This window comes from Lissotriton vulgaris, chromosome 4_1 (assembly GCF_964263255.1).
Source record: "Lissotriton vulgaris chromosome 4_1, aLisVul1.2, whole genome shotgun sequence".
Lineage (NCBI taxonomy): Eukaryota > Metazoa > Chordata > Amphibia > Caudata > Salamandridae > Lissotriton > Lissotriton vulgaris.
Window position 1 is genome coordinate 1580301959 of NC_141691.1, and position 23194 is coordinate 1580325152.

At 51.3% G+C, this 23194-nt stretch overlaps 1 protein-coding gene across 1 annotated transcript in view; it reads right to left on the reverse strand.

The window, feature by feature from the left end:
- The window catches only part of PDE7A (phosphodiesterase 7A), a 1213253-nt gene that overhangs the window by 956698 nt on the left and 233361 nt on the right, over positions 1 to 23194 (reverse strand). The gene's annotated exons all lie outside the window — the stretch shown is intronic.

A 23194-nucleotide genomic window follows, 5' to 3' on the forward strand; every position in this document is an offset into this window, starting at 1 on the left:
TCCTTTCAGCAGCCAATAAAAAAATAGGTCAAACTACATTTCCCAATGCAGCCAGGGAAATTAGACGAAACAAGCAACAAAGAAACGTCTTTGCTCTGTACCCGGCTCATCAGCAGGGTACTGCTTGGTTCTAGTGACATGGGGAGTAGGGGGGGGGGGGGCGGGACCCACACCTGGACATACCAGTCCCACTTAGAGCAACACACTAAATTGTACAAAAAAATGATGGATGGAATACTAGTGTTTAGGTTGCTTGTGTTGTGGTTCATGGAGGACCCGGCTTGGCAGTTCGGGGTGGACTGTTCCAATTGGAGCAGGGTCAACAACGATTTGCAATTAGCGGAGTCCAAACTGAGGTGAGTTGTGTACAAAACGATGGATCGGAATGCGGCTTACGTGATTACCAGTAGCGGAGATTAATGCAAGCATTCCCATCACTTTTTTGTATACTGTAGTGTGTTCCAGGCAAACCTAGGCACTTTCTTTAGTACTTGGCTTTGCTTGGGTGTTTAAAAAAATAATATATATATTTTTTTTTTAAATAGAGTGCCTGAAACTTATGAGTCAGAACTGATTGCAAGTCAATCCCAAAATGTGTTGAATCCAGCAACCAAAAAAGTCTGATGGTGAGCTCCAAGTCTCCCACGACTCGAAAGCAACACTGAAAACAGAGGGATTCCCTCCGGTACTATAGTTTTTTCCTATGTAGGTACCCAACACTACTGCCCTGGGGCCAGTCACCTTTCGGGTTGGCTACCAATGGTTGTAGAAACCTATTTTTTGCATAGAGCGAAACTCGCAAGTCGGAGCAGACTAATGAGTTTCAATATGGCTGAAAAAAACGGTAAGCCCTAACACACCCAATAACATGGTCTCAACATTTGAAAAGGTTATTGACTGGACTGTCAAGATTTTAAACGGCTGACCTATAAAAATACAATTTTAAAACCCATACTTCAACACCAATCTCTCAAAAAATGAAATTGATTTACACCAAACCAAAAATGGAACACTGAGTAAAGTTCTTAAAAAAAATAACATTTCTTGATTACAGCATACATTAAAAATGGAGTATATACACATTTCCAAGAGTTCCATTAACATTGGCATATATTACCACCAGTCTAATCCTATTTTGGTGCATTTACTTCCCGGAACAGAGTCTGTTCTGCGTGTGTGAAGTGATGGGGCAAAGCAGTCACGCTGCTTTTGGGGGAGGGGGTCGTTCATTCGGTGTAGGGCGGTATGTCTGGGATACTACATGAGCGAGTCCGCGTTCTGGAAGAGGCTATGAAGATGGCCCATCGTAGGGGATTCGTCAGGGTAGGCAGGGGTTGAGCCCTCGCACTGTGACTCAGCCTGACATACATAAATAGATCCATCGGCTCAGGTTCCCTATTTGCAAAAAACAGTTTTGTTGCTGAATGTGCCAACTATATAAAGAGAGTAACACAAGGGGAGCCAGACCCAAAGGGACAGGTGGGGAGGCTGGGCCTTAATTTGAGTAAACACAGCAAAAAGTTGCCCCGCCACCTACAATTGAAACCACATTTACGGAAAGTTGAACACGCGAGCTGTCGATATCAACTGGGTATTTTTATTTATGCCAAAACATTTCAAAGATTGAATGAAGTTTGTCAAAAACAGGACATCGCGGACATACAAAGACTAATTTACATTAAAGACTTCAACCGAAGTTGTTATGCTTTTCTGTACACAAATGTATTACAAACTGAACATGATCAAAGACAGAATGGAAAACAATCTGAAGCAAACATAAAAATTGAACATATACAACATTAAATAATAAGCAAAATTCTTATAAATAGGAAAAATGAATAAAGCATGTGAAAGTTTGAAAGAAGAGGGTAAAATTAGAAAAGGAGCAAAGTGAATTTGTAAGTCTTTTACAACCAGAATTTTGCTTATTATTTAATGTTGTATATGTTCAATTTTTCTGTTTGCTTCAGATTGTTTTCCATTCTGTGTTTGATCATGTTGTTTAGTTTGTAATATATTTGTGTACAGAAAAGCATAACAACTTCGGTTGAAGTCTTCAATGTAAATTAGTCTTTGTATGTCCGCGATGTCCTGTTTTTGACAAACTTCGTTCAATCTTTGAAATGTTTTGGTATAAATAAAAATACCCAGTTGATATCGACAGCTCGCGTTTTCAACTTTCCGTAAATGTGGATTCAATTGTAGGTGGCGGGGCAACTATATAAAGATCACCAAATGCGACTATATTCATCCTAATGAGAAGTTGGCGACATTGCACCTCTCGTGTGACCTCTAGGGCAGGGTGACGGATCGCTGGGAGCAGCAGAGAATACAGCATTCTACATTGTCGTTTCGCAATTTTCTGCCATGCAGTCACAGTGCATTTCACTGTGGTGGAGTACACAGCAAAACAAATCCAGGTGTGTGCAATGAATACAGATGGTGGAGTTGGTTGCCATGTAATATTGTTCTATTGCAAGGTGTGGATGAAGGGGGGTGGTTTGAACCAATAGGTCACATGAGCGTGCGCATGGAGATAATATAATTCAGAGTCGGGGCTTCAAAACCCCCCTGTGCAAATGTCAGTGTCAGCGTTTCCCACCTCAGTCTGGGTTGCCGCCCCCTCCCTATACGAGGTGTATCATCTGGGATTTCAGAGTTTTAAAAAAGGCTGGCCCCGGTGAAATAGGGATATTAATAAATAAGTACAATAACTCGGGTAGGATCACCATTTTCATTAGGGAGATTCTTCCCACTATAGATAAGGGTAGCGCTATCCATCTCTCCACGGATTCCGTAATGTGTTCTATTGCCTTCCCTTAATTAGCAATCAAGAGTTCCGGACCATCTCTTGTTATTTCCAGATATCTAACTTCATTGGGGCACCATTCTATGGGGCAGTCCAAGGGATAAGGGTGCACGGCATCGGTTAGCGGAAACATTTGAGATTTTGCCCAGTTTAACCCCTGATAGCTCACCAAACGCTATGAACTCTCATAAAATCTGATTAAGGAAGGTCTTCGCACATATAGTGTAATGTCGTCTGCGTATAGCGAGATTAATACATGTTGGTGGGGTATTCCAGGGCCCACTAGCATTGTAGCTGCCGGAGTCTGGCCGCCAGTGGCTCTACAGCCAAGGCAAATTACAGCGGCGACAGCAGGCAACCCTGTCGAGTGCTCTTCGTGATATCAATCCAGGGCAAACTGGCGCCATTTATTACATCCCTTGTCCGTTGCCGCGTATATAACAAACGTATCCAGGCCAGGAAGCATTCGGGCATCCCCATTAGCCAAACTGTGCCCAATAGGTAGTCCCACTCCACCGTGTCGAAAGCTTTGGTGGCATCTAGGAATACCGCAGTCACCTCAAGGTAAGGGTTCATATCCTGCATTGCCGCAAATAGAGTGTACAAGTTAGGAGTTAGCCCGCCCTGGCACAAAACCCACCTCTTATGCTCTTGGAGCACCACTTCTTCACTCCCCCTTTGGTTTTGTGATATTTTATGACAGCACACAGCTGTGGGAGTAACTCCAGAAATTCTGGGTAATCCGTGTCAGGGGTCATAACCGGTACTGACAGGTGGTCATTGACCACACTTATATTTTTTCACACATTATAAAACTTTTATTACCACAGTTTTGACTCCTAGTGACCACTCTGGCGGAATCCACAGGCTTTACTTTTTCAGAGAAGGAGTGGAAAGAAGGTTGGCCTCCATTAATTCCTTCGAGGGGTTGAACACCTCGAACCTTGTCTGAATAATGGTGACTGGGATGAGTTAGCGACCCAAAAAAAACAGCATTACATGATCTACTTATGACTGAATATCTCGGGGCAAATGCGGCACCACAGGGCCTTATCGTCTGCAATGAACCTTTTATATTCCAGCATGACAAAGTGTTAAAAAAAAGACTGGTCGCTAATTTCGTGGCATTGCACCCGTGAATGGCTTATCCTAATAATTAAAATAGCCACACAGTTGGCACAGGAATTAAAAATCGAAATCCAGTCACTCAAGGTACAACTGAAGAGCTACCAATCCCCCGTAGGCGGATTACACAGAACGTCTGAACTGAAGCAGTAGATCACAGAGCGCTGGAGGACGCGAGAGACGGCGTGTTGGGCAGGCAGCGCCACGGACTTTGACCCTTCTCGGTCTCTCCGCCTCTCCCCCGGTGCGAGCGGCTTACAGGCTGGTGGCTTGGCTGTTCCCTGCCCCCCACCCCCGTGCAGTGCAGAGCAGAGCGCGGGAGCGCGACCGCAGGTGGCCCCAGAACTCGCAGCCTTTGCAGCAGCGGCCGCGGGCAAAAACCGGGAGAGGCCCAGTAGCGGCGGGAGCCCCCTTCAGGCAGCCGGCCGGGACCACGAGAGCTCTTGGTCAGCTCGGGGCCAGTCTGGAAAGCGGAGGAGGATTGCTGCAAGGTCCCCTACAGTGGCAGGAGCATTCCAGAAGCCGCGGGAACACTCAGCAGCCCAGGTAACAGTAGCAGCCAGGGCTACCCCAGAGGCGGCAGGAGCCACTGAGACCAGCCGGTGCATCTGTTGACGCGGGAGACAAGAGGTAAGAGGTGGAGTCAAGTCAAGTCAAAAGATTTGTATAGCGCGCTACATACCCGGAGGGTCTCAAGGCGCTTGAAGAAGGGTGGGGAATTACTTGTCAAATATCCAAGTTTTAAGTTGTTTTCTGAATGCTAGGTGGTTCTGAGTGAGACGAAGGTGAGTGGGGAGTGAGTTCCAGGTTTTAGCTGCGAGGTAGGAGAAGGATCTACCTCCCATGGTGGTTTTATTGATGCGAGGTACGGTAGCAAGGGCTTGGATGGAAGATCGTAGCTGGCGAGAGGGGGTGTAGAAGGAAAGTCGTGTGTTGAGGCATTCGGGTCCAAGTTCGTAAAGTGCTTTGTGTGCGTGGGTTAGGAGGCGGAAAGTAATCCTCTTATTGACGGGGAGCCAGTGGAGGTTTTTCAGGTGACTAGAGATGTGGTCTTTACGCGGGATGTCTAGTACGAGTCTGGCTGATGCGTTCTGGATGCGTTGGAGTTTTTCTGGAGTTTTGCGGTGATACCGGCGTATAGGGTGTTTCCGTAGTCCAGGCGGCTTGTAACCAGTGCATGGGTGACTGTTTTTCTGGTTTCGGTGGGGATCCAGCGAAATGTTTTTTTGAGCATGCGAAGAATGTTGAAGCAAGATGATGAAACGGCGTAGACTTGTCTGTTCATAGAGAGTGAGGAGTCCAGGATGACGCCCAGGTTCCGTGCGTGGTCCGTTGGGATGGGTGCTTTTCCAAGGGCCTCTGGCCACCAAGAGTCATCCCAAGCGGAGGGGGAGGTACCTAAGATAAGGACTTCTGTTTTGTCTGAGTTCAGTTTCAGACGGCTGTGCTTCATCCACTCGGCTACTTCTTTCATTCCTTCATGTAGGTTGGTTTTGGCGGTGTTAGGGTCTTTGGTGAGTGATAGGATCAGTTGAGTGTCATCCGCGTAGGAGATGATGTTGAGGTTGTGTTGGCGTGCGATAGCCGCGAGGGGGCTCATGTATACGTTGAAGAGGGTGGGACTGAGTGAGGACCCTTGCGGTACGCCGCAGATGACTTCAGTGGCCTCTGAGTTGAATGGTGGGAGGCGGACTCTCTGGGTTCTTCCGGTGAGGAACGAGGTGATCCATTCCAGTGCTTTTCCTTGGATTCCGATCTTTGAGGCGTTGTAGGAGGGTGCTATGGCAGACTGTGTCGAAGGCTGCAGAGAGGTCGAGGAGGATGAGGGCGACTGTGTCTCCATTGTCCAGTAGAGTTCGATATCCTCTTCTGGGTATATCTGCCACGCCGAGCTCAACTTGCCCTATATAACCGATTTTATTTCCACGCGACCTGCAATATTTTGGCTGTCCATCTGGGCCAATGAACGTGCTACCTTAACACAGGAAATTGTGTCCGAATGTTTAAACTGTGATAAAGGTATGAGCATACCGTGGCTTCGGGCAATAAAGGAAAGCCTAGATAGCATTGGCAAAACTCATCTTTTTAACGACCCTTCCCAGATTAAGAGTACGGACAAAAAGGACACACAAATTGAACTCTATGCCCTCTTCAGGGAAAAGAGGTTGGAGATAGAACTACAAAAACAAACTGTCAAATTTTATGTGACCAACATAATCAATGACTTATCTCCAAAACAAATACCTCTATACCTAAGACTCCCTATGACCAACTGGGAAAGGTCACTTTTATTTCGCCTAAGAGCTGGATCTTTAAAATATTCACTTTCCTTTCCCATGGGCCATAGCACGAGGAATCCTGGACATGAGCTTGGCCCCTGTCCCTGCGACGGACACAGCAGGCAAAATGACTAACATTTCTTCTTCCATTGTAAATTGTTCATGAAATATATTAAGTGGTTTTTAGTCCCATATTTTAAAAAACAAAGACCAGTTTCCCTAATTCAATCATATTTTTTGCTTTTAAAATTAGAAAATGATGAACTGATTTTCCGTGCTAGCTCATTTCTGAAAGTTATCTCCTATGCACGGAAATCCATGGAACCTCCCTGAAATGTTTATGTGCCTAAAAAATGCCCCCCTCGCATTAAGTATTTTAGCTAATTGGAATGCACATTAATATGCACTTTAATAATCTGACTTTGATTGTTTGCATTGATACTTGAAAAACCAATTGCAGTTTTTAATTATTCATGGAAATTGTCTGAACTATTTTTAAACATGTACTTTTTTAATGTAATATGTGACTTTTATGGATTTCTTGCAATCCGAATAAAGTTTTCTTTGAATTGAATTGAATTGAATGTCGTCTGTTGCTGCGATGAGGGCGGTCTCCGTGCTGTGTTTGGCTCGGAAGCCGGACTGTGAGGAGTCGAGGGATTTGTTGCTTTGGAGGAAGGCGGCGAGCTGGTTGTTGACTGCTTTCTCGATGACTTTGGCCGGGAATGGAAGGAGCGAGATGGGGCGGTAGTTTTTGAGTTCGGTGGGGTCCGCTGTGGGTTTTTTCAGAAGGGCGCTAAGTTCTGCATGTTTCCAGCTTTCTGGGAAGGTGGCGGAGTTGAGGGAGCAGTTGATGACGTCTCGGAGGTGTGGTGCTATGATGGAGTCTGCTTTGTTGAAGATGTGGTGAGGGCAGGGGTCTGTGGGGGATCCTGAGTGGATGGAGTTCATCAGGTGGATGATGTCCTCAGTGGAGATTGGGTTCCAGTCATTAAGGATGTTCAAGGGGGGTGAAGGTCCTGCAGAAGGTTGGGTGGGTTGGTCTCCCGGTCGGTTGTCGAAGCTTTTGTGGATGTCTGCGATTTTGTTGTGGAAGAACGAAGCTAGGGAGTCGCAGAGGGCTTGAGAGGGGGTGATATCATTGGAGTTGGCTGAGGGGTTGGTAAATTCTTTGACGATGTTGAATAGTTCCTTGCTGTTGTGGGCGTTGTTGTCTAGTCGGTCTTTGAATGCAGCTTTCTTGGCAGATCGGATTAGTTGGTGGTGTATGCGGGTGGCGTTTTTGAAGGCGTCTCTGGTGCTGGTGTTTGGGTCTTTTTTCAGGCCTTCTCGAGGGAGCGACAGAGTTTCTTCGATTTTTTAAGATCATCGTTGAACCAGGAGGCGTTTTTGCTGCCTAGTTTGATTTGACGTTTTTTTCAGCGGTGCTAGGATGTCGGCGCTGTTGGATAGCCATTGGGTGAGGTTAATGGCTACTTGGTCGGGGTTTGAGGAGTGGGCAGGGGGGTTTTGAAGAAGCGATGAGGAGATCTGGTCGATGGTGATTTTGTTCCAGTTTCTTCGCAGAGTAGGTTGAGGATGGTTGTGAGTTGTGGTTTTATTGTAGATAAAGTGTACGCAGCTGTGGTCCGTCCAATGGAGAGTAGTGGTGTGACTGAAGGAGACATGTTTGCTGGAGGTGAAGATAGGGTCGAGTGTGTGACCTGCGATGTGGGTGGGCGTAGTGACAAGTTGTTTGAGTCCGAGGTTGGCGAGATTGTCCAGAAGGGAGGTGGCGTTGTGTTCTGCGCTAGCAAGGTTGACGTCTGAGCTGGTTGAGATGCGGATGGAGTTCTTATGGACGATGGCGATGCCTCCTCCTGCTTGGTCGGTGCGGTCCTTACAGATGATCTTGTATCCTTCCGGGATGGCAATGGTGATGTCTGGGGCTGATGAGGCGTTCATCCATGTTTCTGTTAGGAAGGCAACGTGGGAGAAATGGTGTCTAGTAGGTTCCAGAGGTCGATGGCGTGTCTGTGGACTGAGCGCGTGTTGAGCAGGATGCATTTTAGGTGGTTGGAGTCAGATATCTGTTGTGTGATTATGGATGCCGTCGTACCTGCAGGAGTAGCACGTGAAGGGTCCATGAGTGTGTCCAGGAGCGGCTTGGGCGCAGTTGGAGAGTCGGCCGGGGTTAAGGGCAAGGAGGGTGGAGGCGTCGTATGTAATGCGGGTGGTTTGGGAGGTACGGGGGCCAGGGGGTCTGGCAGTGGGCGCGGTCCAGGCACGGACGGGCGTAGACGGGCTTACCTTTGGCGCACCTTCGGCGCACATGGGGCGCGACCGCTGCGCGTGAACGCTGCGCGTCGGGACATCTGTCATAAATGGGTAGTGGAGGGTGCGGAGGGTGGGAGGGGCAGCAGCTGGGAGGCGGTAGCGGGGAGGAGGGGCGGGCCAGGGAACTGCAACAAACAAAATGGAGGGTCAAAGGGAAAGTGAGGCAGGGGCAGCAAATGGACCAACGCGCCTACTGTCCAGTCAAAGCGCCAGCAAGCACAGAGAGCAAATGTCGCGCTGCAATGCAGAGCGGAGCGAGCGGCGCCAAAGGCAATTCCAGGTCAGTTTCCAAGCACTCTAAAAACGAGCTGCTATGCAGGCAAACAGCGCTATTCAGGAAGCAAACAGCGCTAGTCAATTTCCAAGCTCTCTAAAAACGAGCTGCTATGCAGGCAAACTAAGCGCTATTCCGGAAGCACACAGCGCTAGTCAGTTTTAAAAGCTCTCGAAAAACGAGCACAGCGCTAGTCAGTTTCAAAAGCTCTCGAAAAACGAGCACAGCGCTAGTAACGATACCCAAGTGAGACCAGCAGCACCCACAGTGCGTGAGACCAGGGAGAGAGGGAGGGAGCGACCGTTCAGGAACAAGTCCGGGAGGCAAGCGCGGCAGCCGTTAGAGGTCGCCGCTAAGTAAGAGCCAGAGAGCGCGGTCTGAGGGGTTGGTAGACTAGGTCTCCAGCTTGCAGCCCCCCTCGTGCGCACCGCTTGCTAACCCCTCCCTCCCTCCCACCCCTCCGTGCCCTCAAACAAAAAACACAGCTCAACACAGGGGCCTATATCAGCACTAGTACTGGTATCCCCTCCCCCCCAGCACAATCAGGCCCAAACAAGCCTAGCCCCAGCAAACGGTGCAAAAAGAGAGGATGCTGAGGAAGCCTAAATCCTGCACGGAGGATGAGGTGGAAGTGAACCCTGAGAGTCTAGCACAAAGAAGGGTAACCAGAAGCATAAGTACCCAAAAATCCCAGGACCTGGTCACTGGCAATTACCTCCCCAAAGGCCTTATCACTCAATTCTTTCAGGCCTCAAACTGCCCCTCTCCTTTGGATGAAACGTCACAAGATCCCGCGAACAATGCCATACCGGGGATCCCAAAGATCCACCTGGCCCTAGGGGACTCTTACTCCTGCGAGTCTGCTAACTTCGAATCACCTGGGAGCCTTGAAGCTTGCTTTCAGCCTGAGGCCAGGACAAAGAGCCCGATTAGGATCACTGCCGACATTCACGTTAGGCCTACTCTGGGGGCGAACGTGGATTTAGTCACTGGGAGGACAAGCGAGGCTGTCACATCCTCCTCCCCAAAGAGCACAGGCAAGGGTCTGAATGAAACTGTGACACCTAGGGAACTTCGGGGGCTAATCCCCCAGGGTACAGAAGTTCCAATAACTTCGTTCTTACTAAAATTGGAACAGACTATTGAACGCACACTTGAAACTACCCCTATTAATTTACCGACCAAATTGATGAACCCACTTTTAAAGACCTTAACTTGTCAGCAATAAGAAGTCCAGGATACAATGGCTAGGGCACTGCTATGGCAGTCCGCAAAGATGGAACTCCAAATCGATCTTTTGCAGTCGATAGCCCAGCATTTGGTGTGCCAAGATGATAAGCTGGCAAAGCTGGAAGTCAAACTTAACGTCCAACAAGCTCATGCCGCCAGCACCAATTCCTGTGACGTCTTAATTGATAAATGGGCAAGTCTACCTGAAGTCTTAAAACAGATGATTGCATTAGCCAAGGGTCAGGGCGAGATAACCACGCAAGAACAAGCCGCACAAAAGCTACCACCACAGACGACAGAGCATGCCGAAACAGCAAACCTTAGCACAACGGGCAATAGCGCCACAAAGGTTCCCCTAGTAGGGCCCCGCATTAACTTTATTTTGGCTAATAAAGGGAATGGTGACCCAGAGGTCTCGGATCTCGAGACCGTTAGTGATGACCTGTCTGTTACGACCTCTCAGGTGGAGAGGGTCGAAGGAAAATAAGCAAGTGCCAAAGCTCCATTATCAAGGAGAGCCAAAAAAAGACTTAAAAAACAACTTAAGAAGTCCAAAGCTAGAAGCAGAAACACATCCTTGGTGGTATCAACCCTGGGCGACACTGAAACTAAACGTATCCCCAAACCACTCTTCCCCATTTTCATACCCAAGCAGGTGTCTAAAAAGGGCAAGCCATGTGACGCACCTCTTGTTCGCGGTGAGGCCCAAAGTCAACAAACCCCTCTCATGGAGGGTCAAACCAATGAGGCTCTCCAACAAAGGCCCTCACAGGTGGCCGTCGCCGCACCATTAAGTTCCCCCAGCCCTTCCGGTTGGGTTCTGAAACATGAGTCTGTAACAAATTCCAAACTACAACAGGGCGCACAGCCAGTACAGTCTAGAGTGATAGGTCTACCAACTGAGGGGCAAGGGAATCAGCAACCAGGAGTCGCACTCAAAAATTACCTAAATTTAACATCAGACCAGGGGGAGTGGCAAGGATGTCCGAGTGTGGAAGGCCAATCAAGCATGGGGCCCAATGGGCAGCAGCCAGAATCCACTCACAAAAACCCTTTAAATTTCAGTAACCAGAGGCTAAAGCTCCAGGGAGAAGGGGTGAGTTTGTGCTCCATCACACAAAAAAAAAAACAATCCACCTATGAGCTGCAGTTAACCCCAAGGTACACAGCAAAAGGCTCATTTGACATCTTGAACAGGTCTAACATTGTCCGCCTCTTTGGTCATATTGCCTCGCTGGCCCAAATCACCTCAGAAAATATTGAGTGGGTGATATTCAAGAGACTGGAGACAGACACCCATGATGATTCCACCATAATCGGACTTGCGAGTCAGCAAGTCCAACAGGCTGTCCTTAACCCCTTCCACGCTGATGACGAGCTGGGCTCGTCATGGCGTAGCCTCCTCGCACGCTGATGACGAGCCCAGCCCGTCACTTAAAGTGCGTTTTTAAAAATCTCAGCGTAGGAGCGGAATTCCGCTAGCGCGCATGAGGTTATGGAAGCATCACTGTTCGCTAAATGGGGCATTGATGTCGTTGCGCCAAGGACACTGACATATCCACACGTCCTGTTGCCACAACAGGACACACACGAACCGTCATCCATTCTTAAAGGCATAAGGCACACCCGCCCAGATATAGGGGCGAAATCAGGGCGGGCAAAAACCCCGCTAAAAATCAAAATCCAGCAAAACGACGGGCAACAGAGCGTGCAGCGGCATTACCAGACATCAGATCACATGGAGACAGTGTCCCTAACCTAATAACCAGCCATGTAATGAACGCCCATTCAAATCCACTTAGGGGCCTAGTCCGAGTTATCCATTATCTCATGGAACATTGCGGGGTTGAGCAACATCTTTAGGGACATAACTACACCTGAATGCCTCGCACAGGGGGACATACTGTGTAATCAGGAAACCTGGGCAAGGGCAACGACCGCCATTGGTGGCTTTTACGAACATTTTAAACCAGCGACCAAAAGGACAATCTTTGGACGCCCGTCAGGGGGTCTCTTTATCTACGTAAGTCATGCGTGCAAAATTAACAACTGAACTAAAGTTGGGGTCTGCTGATCTTCAAGCCATCCTAATCAGTGGGTTGTCATCGGGTAAAAAATCTCTCCCCCTTCTTCTAATTAATTGTTATTTCAACCCAATTAAGTATCAATCCTCCCAGGCCATGGAATCACTTATTTCAATTTTGGAAGATCTTTTAATAAATTGGAAGGACCAAGACGTAATAATCGCGGGCGACTTCAATCACAGAGGCTTGGGTTTAATCTCGGAGGCACCATCAAGCAAGAAGTCAGCCCTATTGACTGAATTTCTCGCAAACTTTAAGCTGCACTCCACCCATAGAATACAAAAAAAGACCCAACCTGAATGGACCACCAACCCGACCTTTAGAAATGTCTCTACTATAGACTACATCTTTATCAACGAAGGGCTTGCCCACAATCTTTGTAACTTTACAGTGGACGACAGAGGAAAGCGATCATAGGCCCCTCAGCGCCACATTCAATCTGGCGCAGGTACAAGCAGAATTACAAGTAGTTATTGGAACTACCACGGGGAGGAACATCACAAAGTGCTTAAAAGAATAAAATGGTCAACCAATCTCAGTCATAGCTTGCTAGACTATGTAGCTAGCAGGGAGGAAGAACCTAACCCAGTTCAAACTAAGAACATCATCCACCTCTGGGAAACTCTGACCTCCGACTTATTGGAATGTCTGGGCAATAACCACCATTCAAGAAGTCGCCAATTCCACTCTGATCCTCGCCGTGCAACATCGTGAAGCCTGTCACAGTGTAAGCGTGCTCTAAATAAGGCAACCGTGATACCTTGCTTCAAGAACTGCATATAAAAAGCGTTAACCTTATCCTTGTGTGGTGTCCATCTGTGAGGGGGAAGTTACTTGTCTGTACGATCGCTGGAGACGGCCCTCCCCGGAGGCCTCTCCCCTTGTCCTCGGCCGACCCTCCAGGTCCCCGTCTAACATTGGTGGCCAGCGGCTCGATCCTAACCGACGCGTAATCGTACAGAGAGTAACTCACCCCACGACTCAACCACAATGACAACAAAAGAGAGCGGAGCCACAGAGAAATTCCAGATGGAGAAACTAGAAGAGTACAACCATCGAGAGCTAAAACAATTTTGCATGGAACTAGGCATTGCTACCACTGGGCTGAGCACGAAAGAGGACTTCAAACACGCCCTAGAATCTTGGGCAGAAACGGGGGCAGCCGCACCCCGGAACCAAAACCTCGAGGCACCAGAAACAAACACCACTCCGACGGAAGAAAGGAGAGCGGGTCTCTCCCTGGAAGAGATCCAAGAACGAGAGAAAAGCAGACTCCATGAATTAGAGTTGGCACGGCTCCGGTTGGACGGAGAGCTGAAACTGGCGGAACAAAAGATAAACTTAGAACACTTACGGCTCCGAGAGGAGCGGGAAGAGAAACAAAGGCAGAGAGAACTCGAAGAGAAAAAACTGGCATACGAACACGAGCGCAAGCTAGCAGAAATAGAAATGCGGAAACAGAACAAAGATCTAGGGGTGCCCGAACGCCCGCACACCCCAGGCACTACCGAACCAAAGGTCCACATCCCCAAGGATGTCGTCAGAGAATATTATCGGAACAACGACATACAGCAGTGGTTCAAGGCCTACGAGATCGCCATGACCTCCCACCGGATTGATCGAAGTGACTGGGGAGCCGGGCTATGGTGGAGGTTCGTCAATAAAGGCTGCGATGCCCTGCTACAGCTCCTGGACCATCAGATGACCTCCTATGACCACATGAAGGCCGCCCTCCTCACTCGATACGGACTCACGCCCGAGATGTACCGCCATAGGTTCCGCGACTGCAAACGGATCCCGGGTACAACTTGGGTGGAGTATGTGAACTATTTCAGCCGAGCCTTCGAGGGGTGGATCAAGGGCAGCCACGTAACCACCTACGAGCAACTCTTTAACCTCATTGTGTGGGAGCACCTCTCCAACAATTGCTTCGTCGAGCTCAGGCAGCACCTCCTCGACAGTAAATTGACTGAACCTCGGCAGCTCGCCGCTGAAGCTGACCGATGGGAAAGCACGCGAGTGGACCGGAGTGGGCCAAGTGAACAAAACAGAACCAACCAAGGTCCCCATCGCCCCCGAGGAGGAGGCCAGGGCCGGGGCAGAGATGCCGTCCCGGCAGCTCCCGCCAGCAACACCCCGCCCCCGGCCGGTCGGGGCAACCCCCCGATGCGCCCAGGGTTCCGTGCCAACGTTACTTGCCACCGGTGCCAGCGAATCGGCCACTATGCCAGCGACCCGAGCTGCCCGAAGAACCAGACTCCCGTGCCCCGCCAGGTCGCTGCCGCCGCCCTAGGAGAGGAGCAAACCTCCGAAGAGTATGAAGAGTACGAGCAGGAACAGCCCGAGTGGGAACCTGCCGCCATGATCCTGCGGGCCCCCCTACCCGCCAACACCAGAAAATACAGCCAGTGGGTGAACATAAATGAGCGCAAGGCCGAAGCCCTGCGCGACACCGGGGCCAGTGTGACGGCAGTTCGCTGTCACCTTGTGACCCCGGAACAAATCCTGCCAAACGTTCTTTGCCCCGTCCGAACAGCCGACAATTCAGAGAGCCTGTGTCGGATGGCCTGCGTCCCCTTCGAATGGGGAGGAGTGTCCGGTATGCTAAAAGTGACTGTCCGCGATGATGCCCCAGTGGACTGCCTCCTGGGAAACGGCCTCGAGAGTTCCCCGTGGGCGGCCGTTGAGAGAAGAGAGCACCTGGGGATGTTGGGCCTCCCGGACTGGGCATGCGTAACAACCCGGTCCATGGCCGCCCGCGCCATCCTCAGACCCGAAGAATCCGAATAGCCAGCACCTCCTCCCCCGATCACCCCAGAGGAAGACACCCTCAGTACTGATCCCCCAGAGCAAACCCAAGAAGGGCCCACTCAACTCCAAGATCTTCCAGAACTGGCTCAGTGGCGTCAAGAGGGTGGACCCACCCAGGAACAATTCCGGCAGGAGCAGAAGACCTGTCCCTCCCTTGAGGGACTCCGACAGCAAGCACTCGCCCAGAGCGCGGGAGACACCGCAGGGGCCCACTGGATCTATTGGGACAATGACCTACTATACAGCGAGCAAAGAATTGCAGAGTTGGGGGCCAGTCGGGTGCTGGTGGTGCCCCTCCGCTTCAGAGACTTCCTTTTGAACTTGGCACACGATGTCCCCCTTGCTGGGCACTTGGGGCAAGACAAAACGTATAACCGCCTGGTAACCCTTTTTTACTGGCCCAAAATGCGAAATGACGTCTCCAACCACTGCCGGGCCTGCCCCACCTGCCAGGCCAGCGGGAAGAGCGGCCGAAAAATCAAAGCACCCTTGCAACCATTCCCCATCACCACCCCGTTCGAACGGGTGGGAATAGACATTGTGGGGCCCCTGGACCCCCGAAGAGCACAAGGGCATCGATTCATCCTGGTCCTGGTGGACCACGCCACCCGCTATCCCGAGGCCATTCCTCTTCGGACCGTAACAGCCCCAGTGGTAGGCCGAGCCCTAATGGGGATCTTCTCTCGAGTAGGATTCCCCCGAGAAGTCGTCAGCGACAGAGGCACGAACTTTATATCCAAATATATGAAATCTCTCTGGCAGCAGTGCGGGGTTACGTACCGGTTCACAACCCCCTATCACCCACAAGGAAACGGACTGGTCGAACGGTTTAACCGCACTCTCAAGGGGATGATCATGGGGCTGGTGGAACCCCTACGCCGCCAGTGGGACGTGCTGCTCCCGTGCCTCCTCTTCGCCTACCGAGAAGTCCCCCAGAAATCCCTCGGTTTTAGCCCCTTCGAGCTCCTGTACGGACACCCTGTCCGGGGGCCCCTCAGCCTGGTTAAAGAAGAATGGGAAATGGCCCCCCAGAAGACCCCTCCGGACGTGTATAAGTACCTCCTGACCCTCCGCAACCAGACACGGCGATTCAGGGAACTCGCTAAAGCCAATCTCGAGGCCGGTCAGGAGGACATGAAGAAATGGTACGATCAACATGCCTCCTCCATCGAGTTCGAGCCTGGTCAACAAGTATGGGTGATGTCTCCCATCGAGCCGTGTGCCTTGCAGGACAAATGGACAAGACCCTTCAAGGTGGTCGAGCGCAAGGGCCCTGTCACCTATCTAATCGACATGGAGTCCCCCAGGAACCCCCTCCGGGTCCTTCACGCCAACAGACTCAAACCACACTTCGTACGCTCGCTCAGCCTACTGATGGCCACAGATAGTGGGGCAGAGGAAGACTCCGAGCCCCTCCCTGACCTACTGAGGACCCGTGAGAAAGATGGCTCGGTGGACGGGGTCCGGCTCTCCGATGCCCTGACCCCGGAGCAGCGCCAAGACTGTCGGGCTCTCCTGCTGCAATTTGCAAACCTGTTCTCCCTCACCCCCGGGGTCACCCCCTGGTGCCTTCACGACGTGGACACTGGGGACAGTCCCCCTATCCAACACCGGGCGTACCGAGTGCCAGATCGGGTGCGCGCCTGCATCCAAGATGAAGTCTCCAAAATGCTCACACTCCGAGTCATCGAGCCATCCGACAGCCCCTGGGCCAGCCCAGTCGTACTGGTTCCCAAAGCTGCTGCCCCGGGCACCACCCCCGAGCTCCGATTCTGCATCGACTATCGGGGCCTGAACGCTGTCACCCGAACCGACGCTCACCCCATTCCCCGAGCAGATGAACTGGTTGACCGCATGGGGGCTGCCCGCTACCTGAGCATCTTTGATCTGACAGCGGGCTACTGGCAGATCGGCCTCACCCCCAGAGCCCAAGAACGATCCGCCTTCTCTACCCCGGATGGTCACTACCATTTCAAAGTGATGCCATTCGGCATGAAAAACGCTCCCGCCACTTTCCAACGACTTGTGAACCAGGTATTGGCGGGCCTCGAAGAATTCAGCGCCGCCTACCTGGACGATATCGCTGTGTACAGCCGCCACTGGACAGACCACCTTCGCCACCTCCGAGAGGTCCTGCACGCCCTCCAACAGGCCGGCCTTACCATCAAGGCCAGCAAGTGCCAAATTGGCCAGGGGTCCGTGACCTACCTCGGGCACCAAGTGGGGAGCGGTCTGGTGGCCCCTCTCCAGCTCAAGATCGCTGCCATCCAGTCCTGGCAGCCACCCGTCACCCAAACCGAGGTCCGAGCCTTCTTGGGGCTCACCGGATACTACAGGCGGTTTGTGAAGGACTATGGCAGCATTGTAGGGCCCCTCAAGGAACTCACATCAAAGAAACACCCCAAAACAGTCAACTGGACCCCGGACTGCCAGGCGGCCTTCGAGAAGCTGAAGGCCGCCATGTGCACCGCCCCTGTGCTCCAGGCCCCCGACTACAGCCGTGAGTTCATCGTCCAGACAGACGCCTCAGACCATGGCATTGGGGCAGTCCTCTCCCAACTAAACCCCGAGGGAGTCGACCAGCCAGTGGCCTTCATCAGCCGACGCCTGCTGGCCCAAGAGCAGCGCTGGAGCACCATCGAACGAGAGGCCTTTGCAGTAGTGTGGGCCCTCAAGAAGCTCCGGCCCTACCTCTTCGGTACCCATTTCAGGGTACAGACAGACCACCGACCCCTGCAGTGGCTGATGCAGATGCGGAGGGAGAATCCCAAACTGTTGCGATGGTCCATCTCCCTGCAGGGGATGGACTTCACTGTGGAGCATCGTCCAGGCCAGGACCACGCCAACGCGGACGGCCTGTCACGCTTTTACCGCCTCGACGAGGAGAGTCCCCAAGAGGATGGGTGACTCTCCCCGCCTTCAGCTGGGGGGACGCAAGTTGGACAGGCCTTGTGAAGGGATAGCTCCCTCCCCGCATGACAGAGCCCGGACACCGGCTCTCCTGGTGCCACCAGAAGAACAACCCCGACAACCCACAGAAGCAACCCGCAACCATCCCCTCCGGGACGCCTGCTCCCGGACATCTCTGTATCATTGGCCCGGGCCACCGTCAGCACCATTGCCCGGCCCAGCCGCCATCTTGGACACTGCACCACAAGGCCGCGTGGCCTCAGCTCGACCCCAACCCTGGGCCTGGCCAGGCCCCGACATCCCGGCACCACCATCCACCCAGGAGGTGAACGGTCCACTTGGCAGGTCAATGGGAGAGAGGAGTGTCGATGGCTCTCCCCCTCCAGGTGCCGATCGACCCCAGCCTCCCCGGGCGCTGGCTCCACCCCCCTGCTGGGTGTCTGGACTCCCTCATCCCGGACCTCCCGACCTCCAAGAGCGAGGGTCCGGACATCAAAGGAGGCCAGACCTATAACTGGGGCAGCTCCAGAGCAGGAAGGCAGTTGTATCCTGGAGTCGAGAGACACCTAGAAGAACTCATCCTTGACGGACTGCTGGCGCTGCCGCGGCCCTGCCTTGTGAACCATCGTCCTGCCTGCTGGCGCAGCCGCGGCACTCTGCAACCTTCCTCCTCGTCGGGACCTGCTGGCGCTGCCGTGGCCCTCTGCAACCTACATCGTCCTCGGGACCTGCTGGTGCTGCCGCGGCCCTCTGCAACCTACATCGTCCTCGGGACCTGCTGGCGCTGCCGCGGCCCTCTGCAACCTACATCGTCCTCGGGACCTGCTGGCGCTGCCCTCTGCAACCTACATCATCGCCGGGACCTGCTGGCGCTGCCTCGGCCCTCCTCAAGTGAGACTTGTCATCCGAGCCTGCTGGCGCTGCCGCGGCCCGACCTTCCAGAACTCTGAGCTCGAGGATTGTGAGCTATCCATCATACCACCTCAGTACCAGATCGGTACCAAGACTGTCCCGCTACCCCATTTCTCTTCCAGAGACTAGAATTGAGAGGACCCTCGTGTCCCGATCTCACTGTACCGTGATACCTTGCTTCAAGAACTGCATATAAAAAGCGTTAACCTTATCCTTGTGTGGTGTCCATCTGTGGGGGGGAAGTTACTTGTCTGTACGATCGCTGGAGACGGCCCTCCCCGGAGGCCTCTCCCCTTGTCCTCGGCCCACCCTCCAGGTCCCCGTCTAACAACTGTGTTCTCCTTAATTAAAGGAAATGACAATAGCAAGCTTTGGCGTTTCATTAACAGTCTGACCCCCAGAAGAGAGCAAAAGGAAAATAGTGTTGCAGGGAAAGTGTGGGAACAGTATGCCAAGGGGCTGTATACCTGCGAGTCAAATCAGGCCACTGCAGGAAGCCGTGCGTGGTCGAAGGTGGCAGAGGAAATTATCGAACCCGAAAGAGCCACGTCATAAGGCGTAAACTCGACCTGCACCGGATCGTACACATAAATGGAGGTACTAAAGTGCATCAAGGCCATTAGAACTGATGGCGCTCCAGGCCCAAATAGCATTCCGGCCCAGGTTATGAAAACTGCCTCAGCCTTTTTTGCATCCAGACTCACCCCTCTATTTAACCATTCTTTTGCCACAGCAATTATGCCATCCTCTTGGAAAGGTTCTATTCTATTCCCCATCCATAAAAAAGGGGGACCACACGAACCCGGTCAATTACAGGCTTATAGCTCTCCTCGACGTAGAAGCAAAGATATACGCCTGCCTTCTTCTCGGGGATCTGGAGGACTGGGTGGACAAGAACTGCATTCTTCCGCCCACACAGACCGGCTTTAGGGCTCATAGCTCCACTCTTGACAACATCTTAGCCCTTTCCTACCTTGCGAAGAAGGCCAATACGAGGAACAAACCACCCCTGTTCTGCTGTTTCATAGACTACTCTACAGCCTTTGACCGAGTGAACAGGGGCCGGCTCTGGGCAAAACTTGACTCCTGGGGGCTACCACAGGCTCTGCTAAAAGCTATAAAAACGCTCTATGAGGGCACCTGGGTCAAGGTGAAGCTAAGCCCTACAATAACAACTGCAAGAATTGACACCAACTCGGGCCTCAAGCAGGGGTGCGTCTTGGCCCCCATGCTTTTCAACTTGTATACTGCGGACATGGGGACAGCTCTGAAAGATGCCAACTTAGCACCTCCAAAACTGGGGAGGCTCGTCTTGGGAACACTCCAGTATGCAGACGACACGGTGATCATGGACCACACTAGGGTGGGGCTCCAAAGAGCCTTAAGCAGTTTGGCCTTAAACAATAAATCAAATGACTTGCGGATCAACGTGGGCAAGACCAAAATCGTCATTTTTGGCAAATACCCCCTCAAAAAAGAAGCTTCATGGTCTCTGGGGGAGCACTGTATCGTCACTGCCCCATCCTACAACTATCTGGGCACCTGGGTCTCTGAGAGTGCCTCTGCTGTTAAACATCTGAAGGAGCTTAAACCTAAAATTGACAAAACCATTCTGTCGCTAAGACGCTTAAGCCATCGCTTGGACAGTCCCTCAGCAGAACCAATGTTGACAGTGCTCAGGGCAAAACAGATTCCTGCCATTGCATATGGGCACATAGCCTACCCAGGTGCATTTGACAAAGTGGTCAACGCGGCCCAGGCGAAAGCCTATAAGATGGTACTACAGGCCCCTAGATACGCAAGTAACAATAGATTAAGGCTAGAAATAGGCCTTAAGCGACCTGAGCTGGTATTACTGGGGGACCTTTTAAAACTCTATATTAGAGTATTGAAAGCGCCAGAACATCCGCTAAAGCACTCCCTAAAATCAATCTTTGATGAGGTGGGCTCCCCCTGGCACTCAAAGGTAGGACAAGCTATTGCAGCATTGAAAATCGAAAGAAGGAGTATGCCCCTGCACGAAATTCCATTCTCAGCCTGGGCCCAAGCAGTTTAGCGCCAAGTCCAGATCATTTCCTTTGGACTTGACCTTGCATCTCTTCGGCAAAATCCACTAACTCAGGCCCTGGACAAATCATATATTCCAGGTAAACCCCAACCTTACCTGCAAGACCCAGTATCCACTTACGCGAGAAAGAAAATTTTGTACTTTCGACTTTTGGCCCTCAGGATCATGGACTTAAACCCCAAATGGGCCGGTACGGATGGCACCTTAGCCTGTCGTCTATGCAATTACCGTAGAGAATCGCCAATGACCGCCATCGCTTGCTGCTTCCGATTTTACGGAACACAGACTATAGAACTTGCAGAGAGGCTTCGGACTGGTGCCTCTCAGTCTCCACGACCTGTTTGATAGCCAGAGTTGGGAAATTTATATACCAGGTAAAAATAGCACTCGACTCCCACTTAACGGCATTGTCTGCAAAGTAACTGGAAGCCTTCGGCCCCAGTTATCCAACCTGGGCTGGTTTAAAGATCCACGAAGAATCCATCTATCGTTAACAGCCCTTGGTACATGAACTGACTCTACCGAACTCTCATGTGCCTCCCCTTATCAGTGGGGAAACACTGGTGCAACCTATACATCACTCCTTTTAAAAGAACTCAGTTTTGGATAGCTAATCAGGACTAATATGTTAGTATTTTAACTTAAAGTGACTTTCACCTTTATGAGTGGATGGGACATGTGGGGGGGGGGGGGGGGGGGGAGTCGGGACGTTCATAAAGTTTTTTTAATTTTTTTTTTATCTTATACTGTAAAGATTTTAAGTAATCATGCAGTTTATTAATAAAAATTGTCAAAATTGTCCCCCAGTGTCTGCAACACCTGGAAGAACTGACCCAGCAAATGAATGAGTGATATCACATTCAAACAGAGTAAATATAATAAACTAAAAAAAACACGACACAGTTTAGCCACGAAAGAGTGTCCCCTTACACATGCGATGACTACGTGTCCAAGAACTCCAATCAAGACCAGAGTACAGACGGTGATTCTTCAGATACTGGATCAAAAGGTTCCAACTCAAGCCGAGTCAGCTGTCCAGGATACCAGAGGGGATGGCCAGAACCAAAGATCATATAACAGAGGCCAGAGAGGATTGGGCAACTACCAAGGACCACCAGCCTATCTCCTGTATCCCTATGGTTACCCCCACTACAGGATTACAACAACTACTATGAACCACCACCTTTTTAATGGCGCGCCATGGACTACGGAGGGGCAAGAACCAGAGGGGTAACAACGTCCACTGGTCAACAATGGAAAACGAGACGACATGCGTCTCCACAAGGAATGTGACAGGGGCCCTGAACAACCCACGATTGACAAGCAGGAGGATAACCTAGTGGTTAACCTGACTGCCTATAAATTGACAACAACGAAAACAAGCATTTTCAATGCAATGGTTTCGCCTTTGGAAAAGTTTGAGCTATTGGTATTGTTAATGACAACATTTTTATTTATATGTTGGTTTTGAAAACCGATAAATAAATGGCATTGTCACTTACATTGTTATTTGCTTAATCTCTGCAGTCTCTAGAACTCCATAGCACTCCCTAGTTACTCTAGACTCCCTAGCACTGTGCACTCCCTAGCACTCCCTAGCTTCCCTAGTCACTCCGCAAGTCTTAGCACTGTGCACTCCCTAGCACTCCCTAGCTTCCCTAGTCACTCCGCACCTCTTAGCACTGTGCACTCCCTAGCTTCCCTAGTCACTCCGCACCTCTTAGCACTGTGCACTCCCTAGCACTCCCTAGCTTCCCTAGTCACTGCGCCCCCTCCACTCGCCGCCAGCTTTCAAGCCAATCATGGGCCTCTTCTGGTGTTTCGAAAAACTACGTTTTCCCATCCTCTACAACTCGGAGTTTTGCTGAAAATAACATTGAGTAAGGCACTTCTCTAGCTCTCAAAGCTTTCAAGAAACTTCGACGGCGTCGTGAAACCGCTGCAGTATAGTCCAGGAAGGAGAGCGTTGAGTTTTGTACACGAATCGGCGGGGATACTCTCGCAGTTTGTAGTATTGCGTCCCTATCACGGAAATTGAATTACAGCGCTCCACTTCCACCTGCTGGGGCACGCTCCCTTCCGGTATTCCGTAGGTTCTGGGGCTCTCAGGTAATCAAGGCCCCGGTTCTCCCCCAGCGAGTAGGCCTCACTTTGCCGATGCGTCCCCTGTGTCTCAGGCCACTTGTTGCAGTCAGCGCCACTGCCCCATCTGTCGTGTGGGGTCGCGCACCCATACGCTGTGCCTTGAAGTATTCCTGGCACCTCCGAACAGGCCGTTCCACCGCTGCCTCTCTCTGCACTGGGTGCTCTCGGAAATCCAGTCCCCGGCTGCCGCATGGGAAATAGGCCCCTACAGCCCGTCATCAGCAATCACTG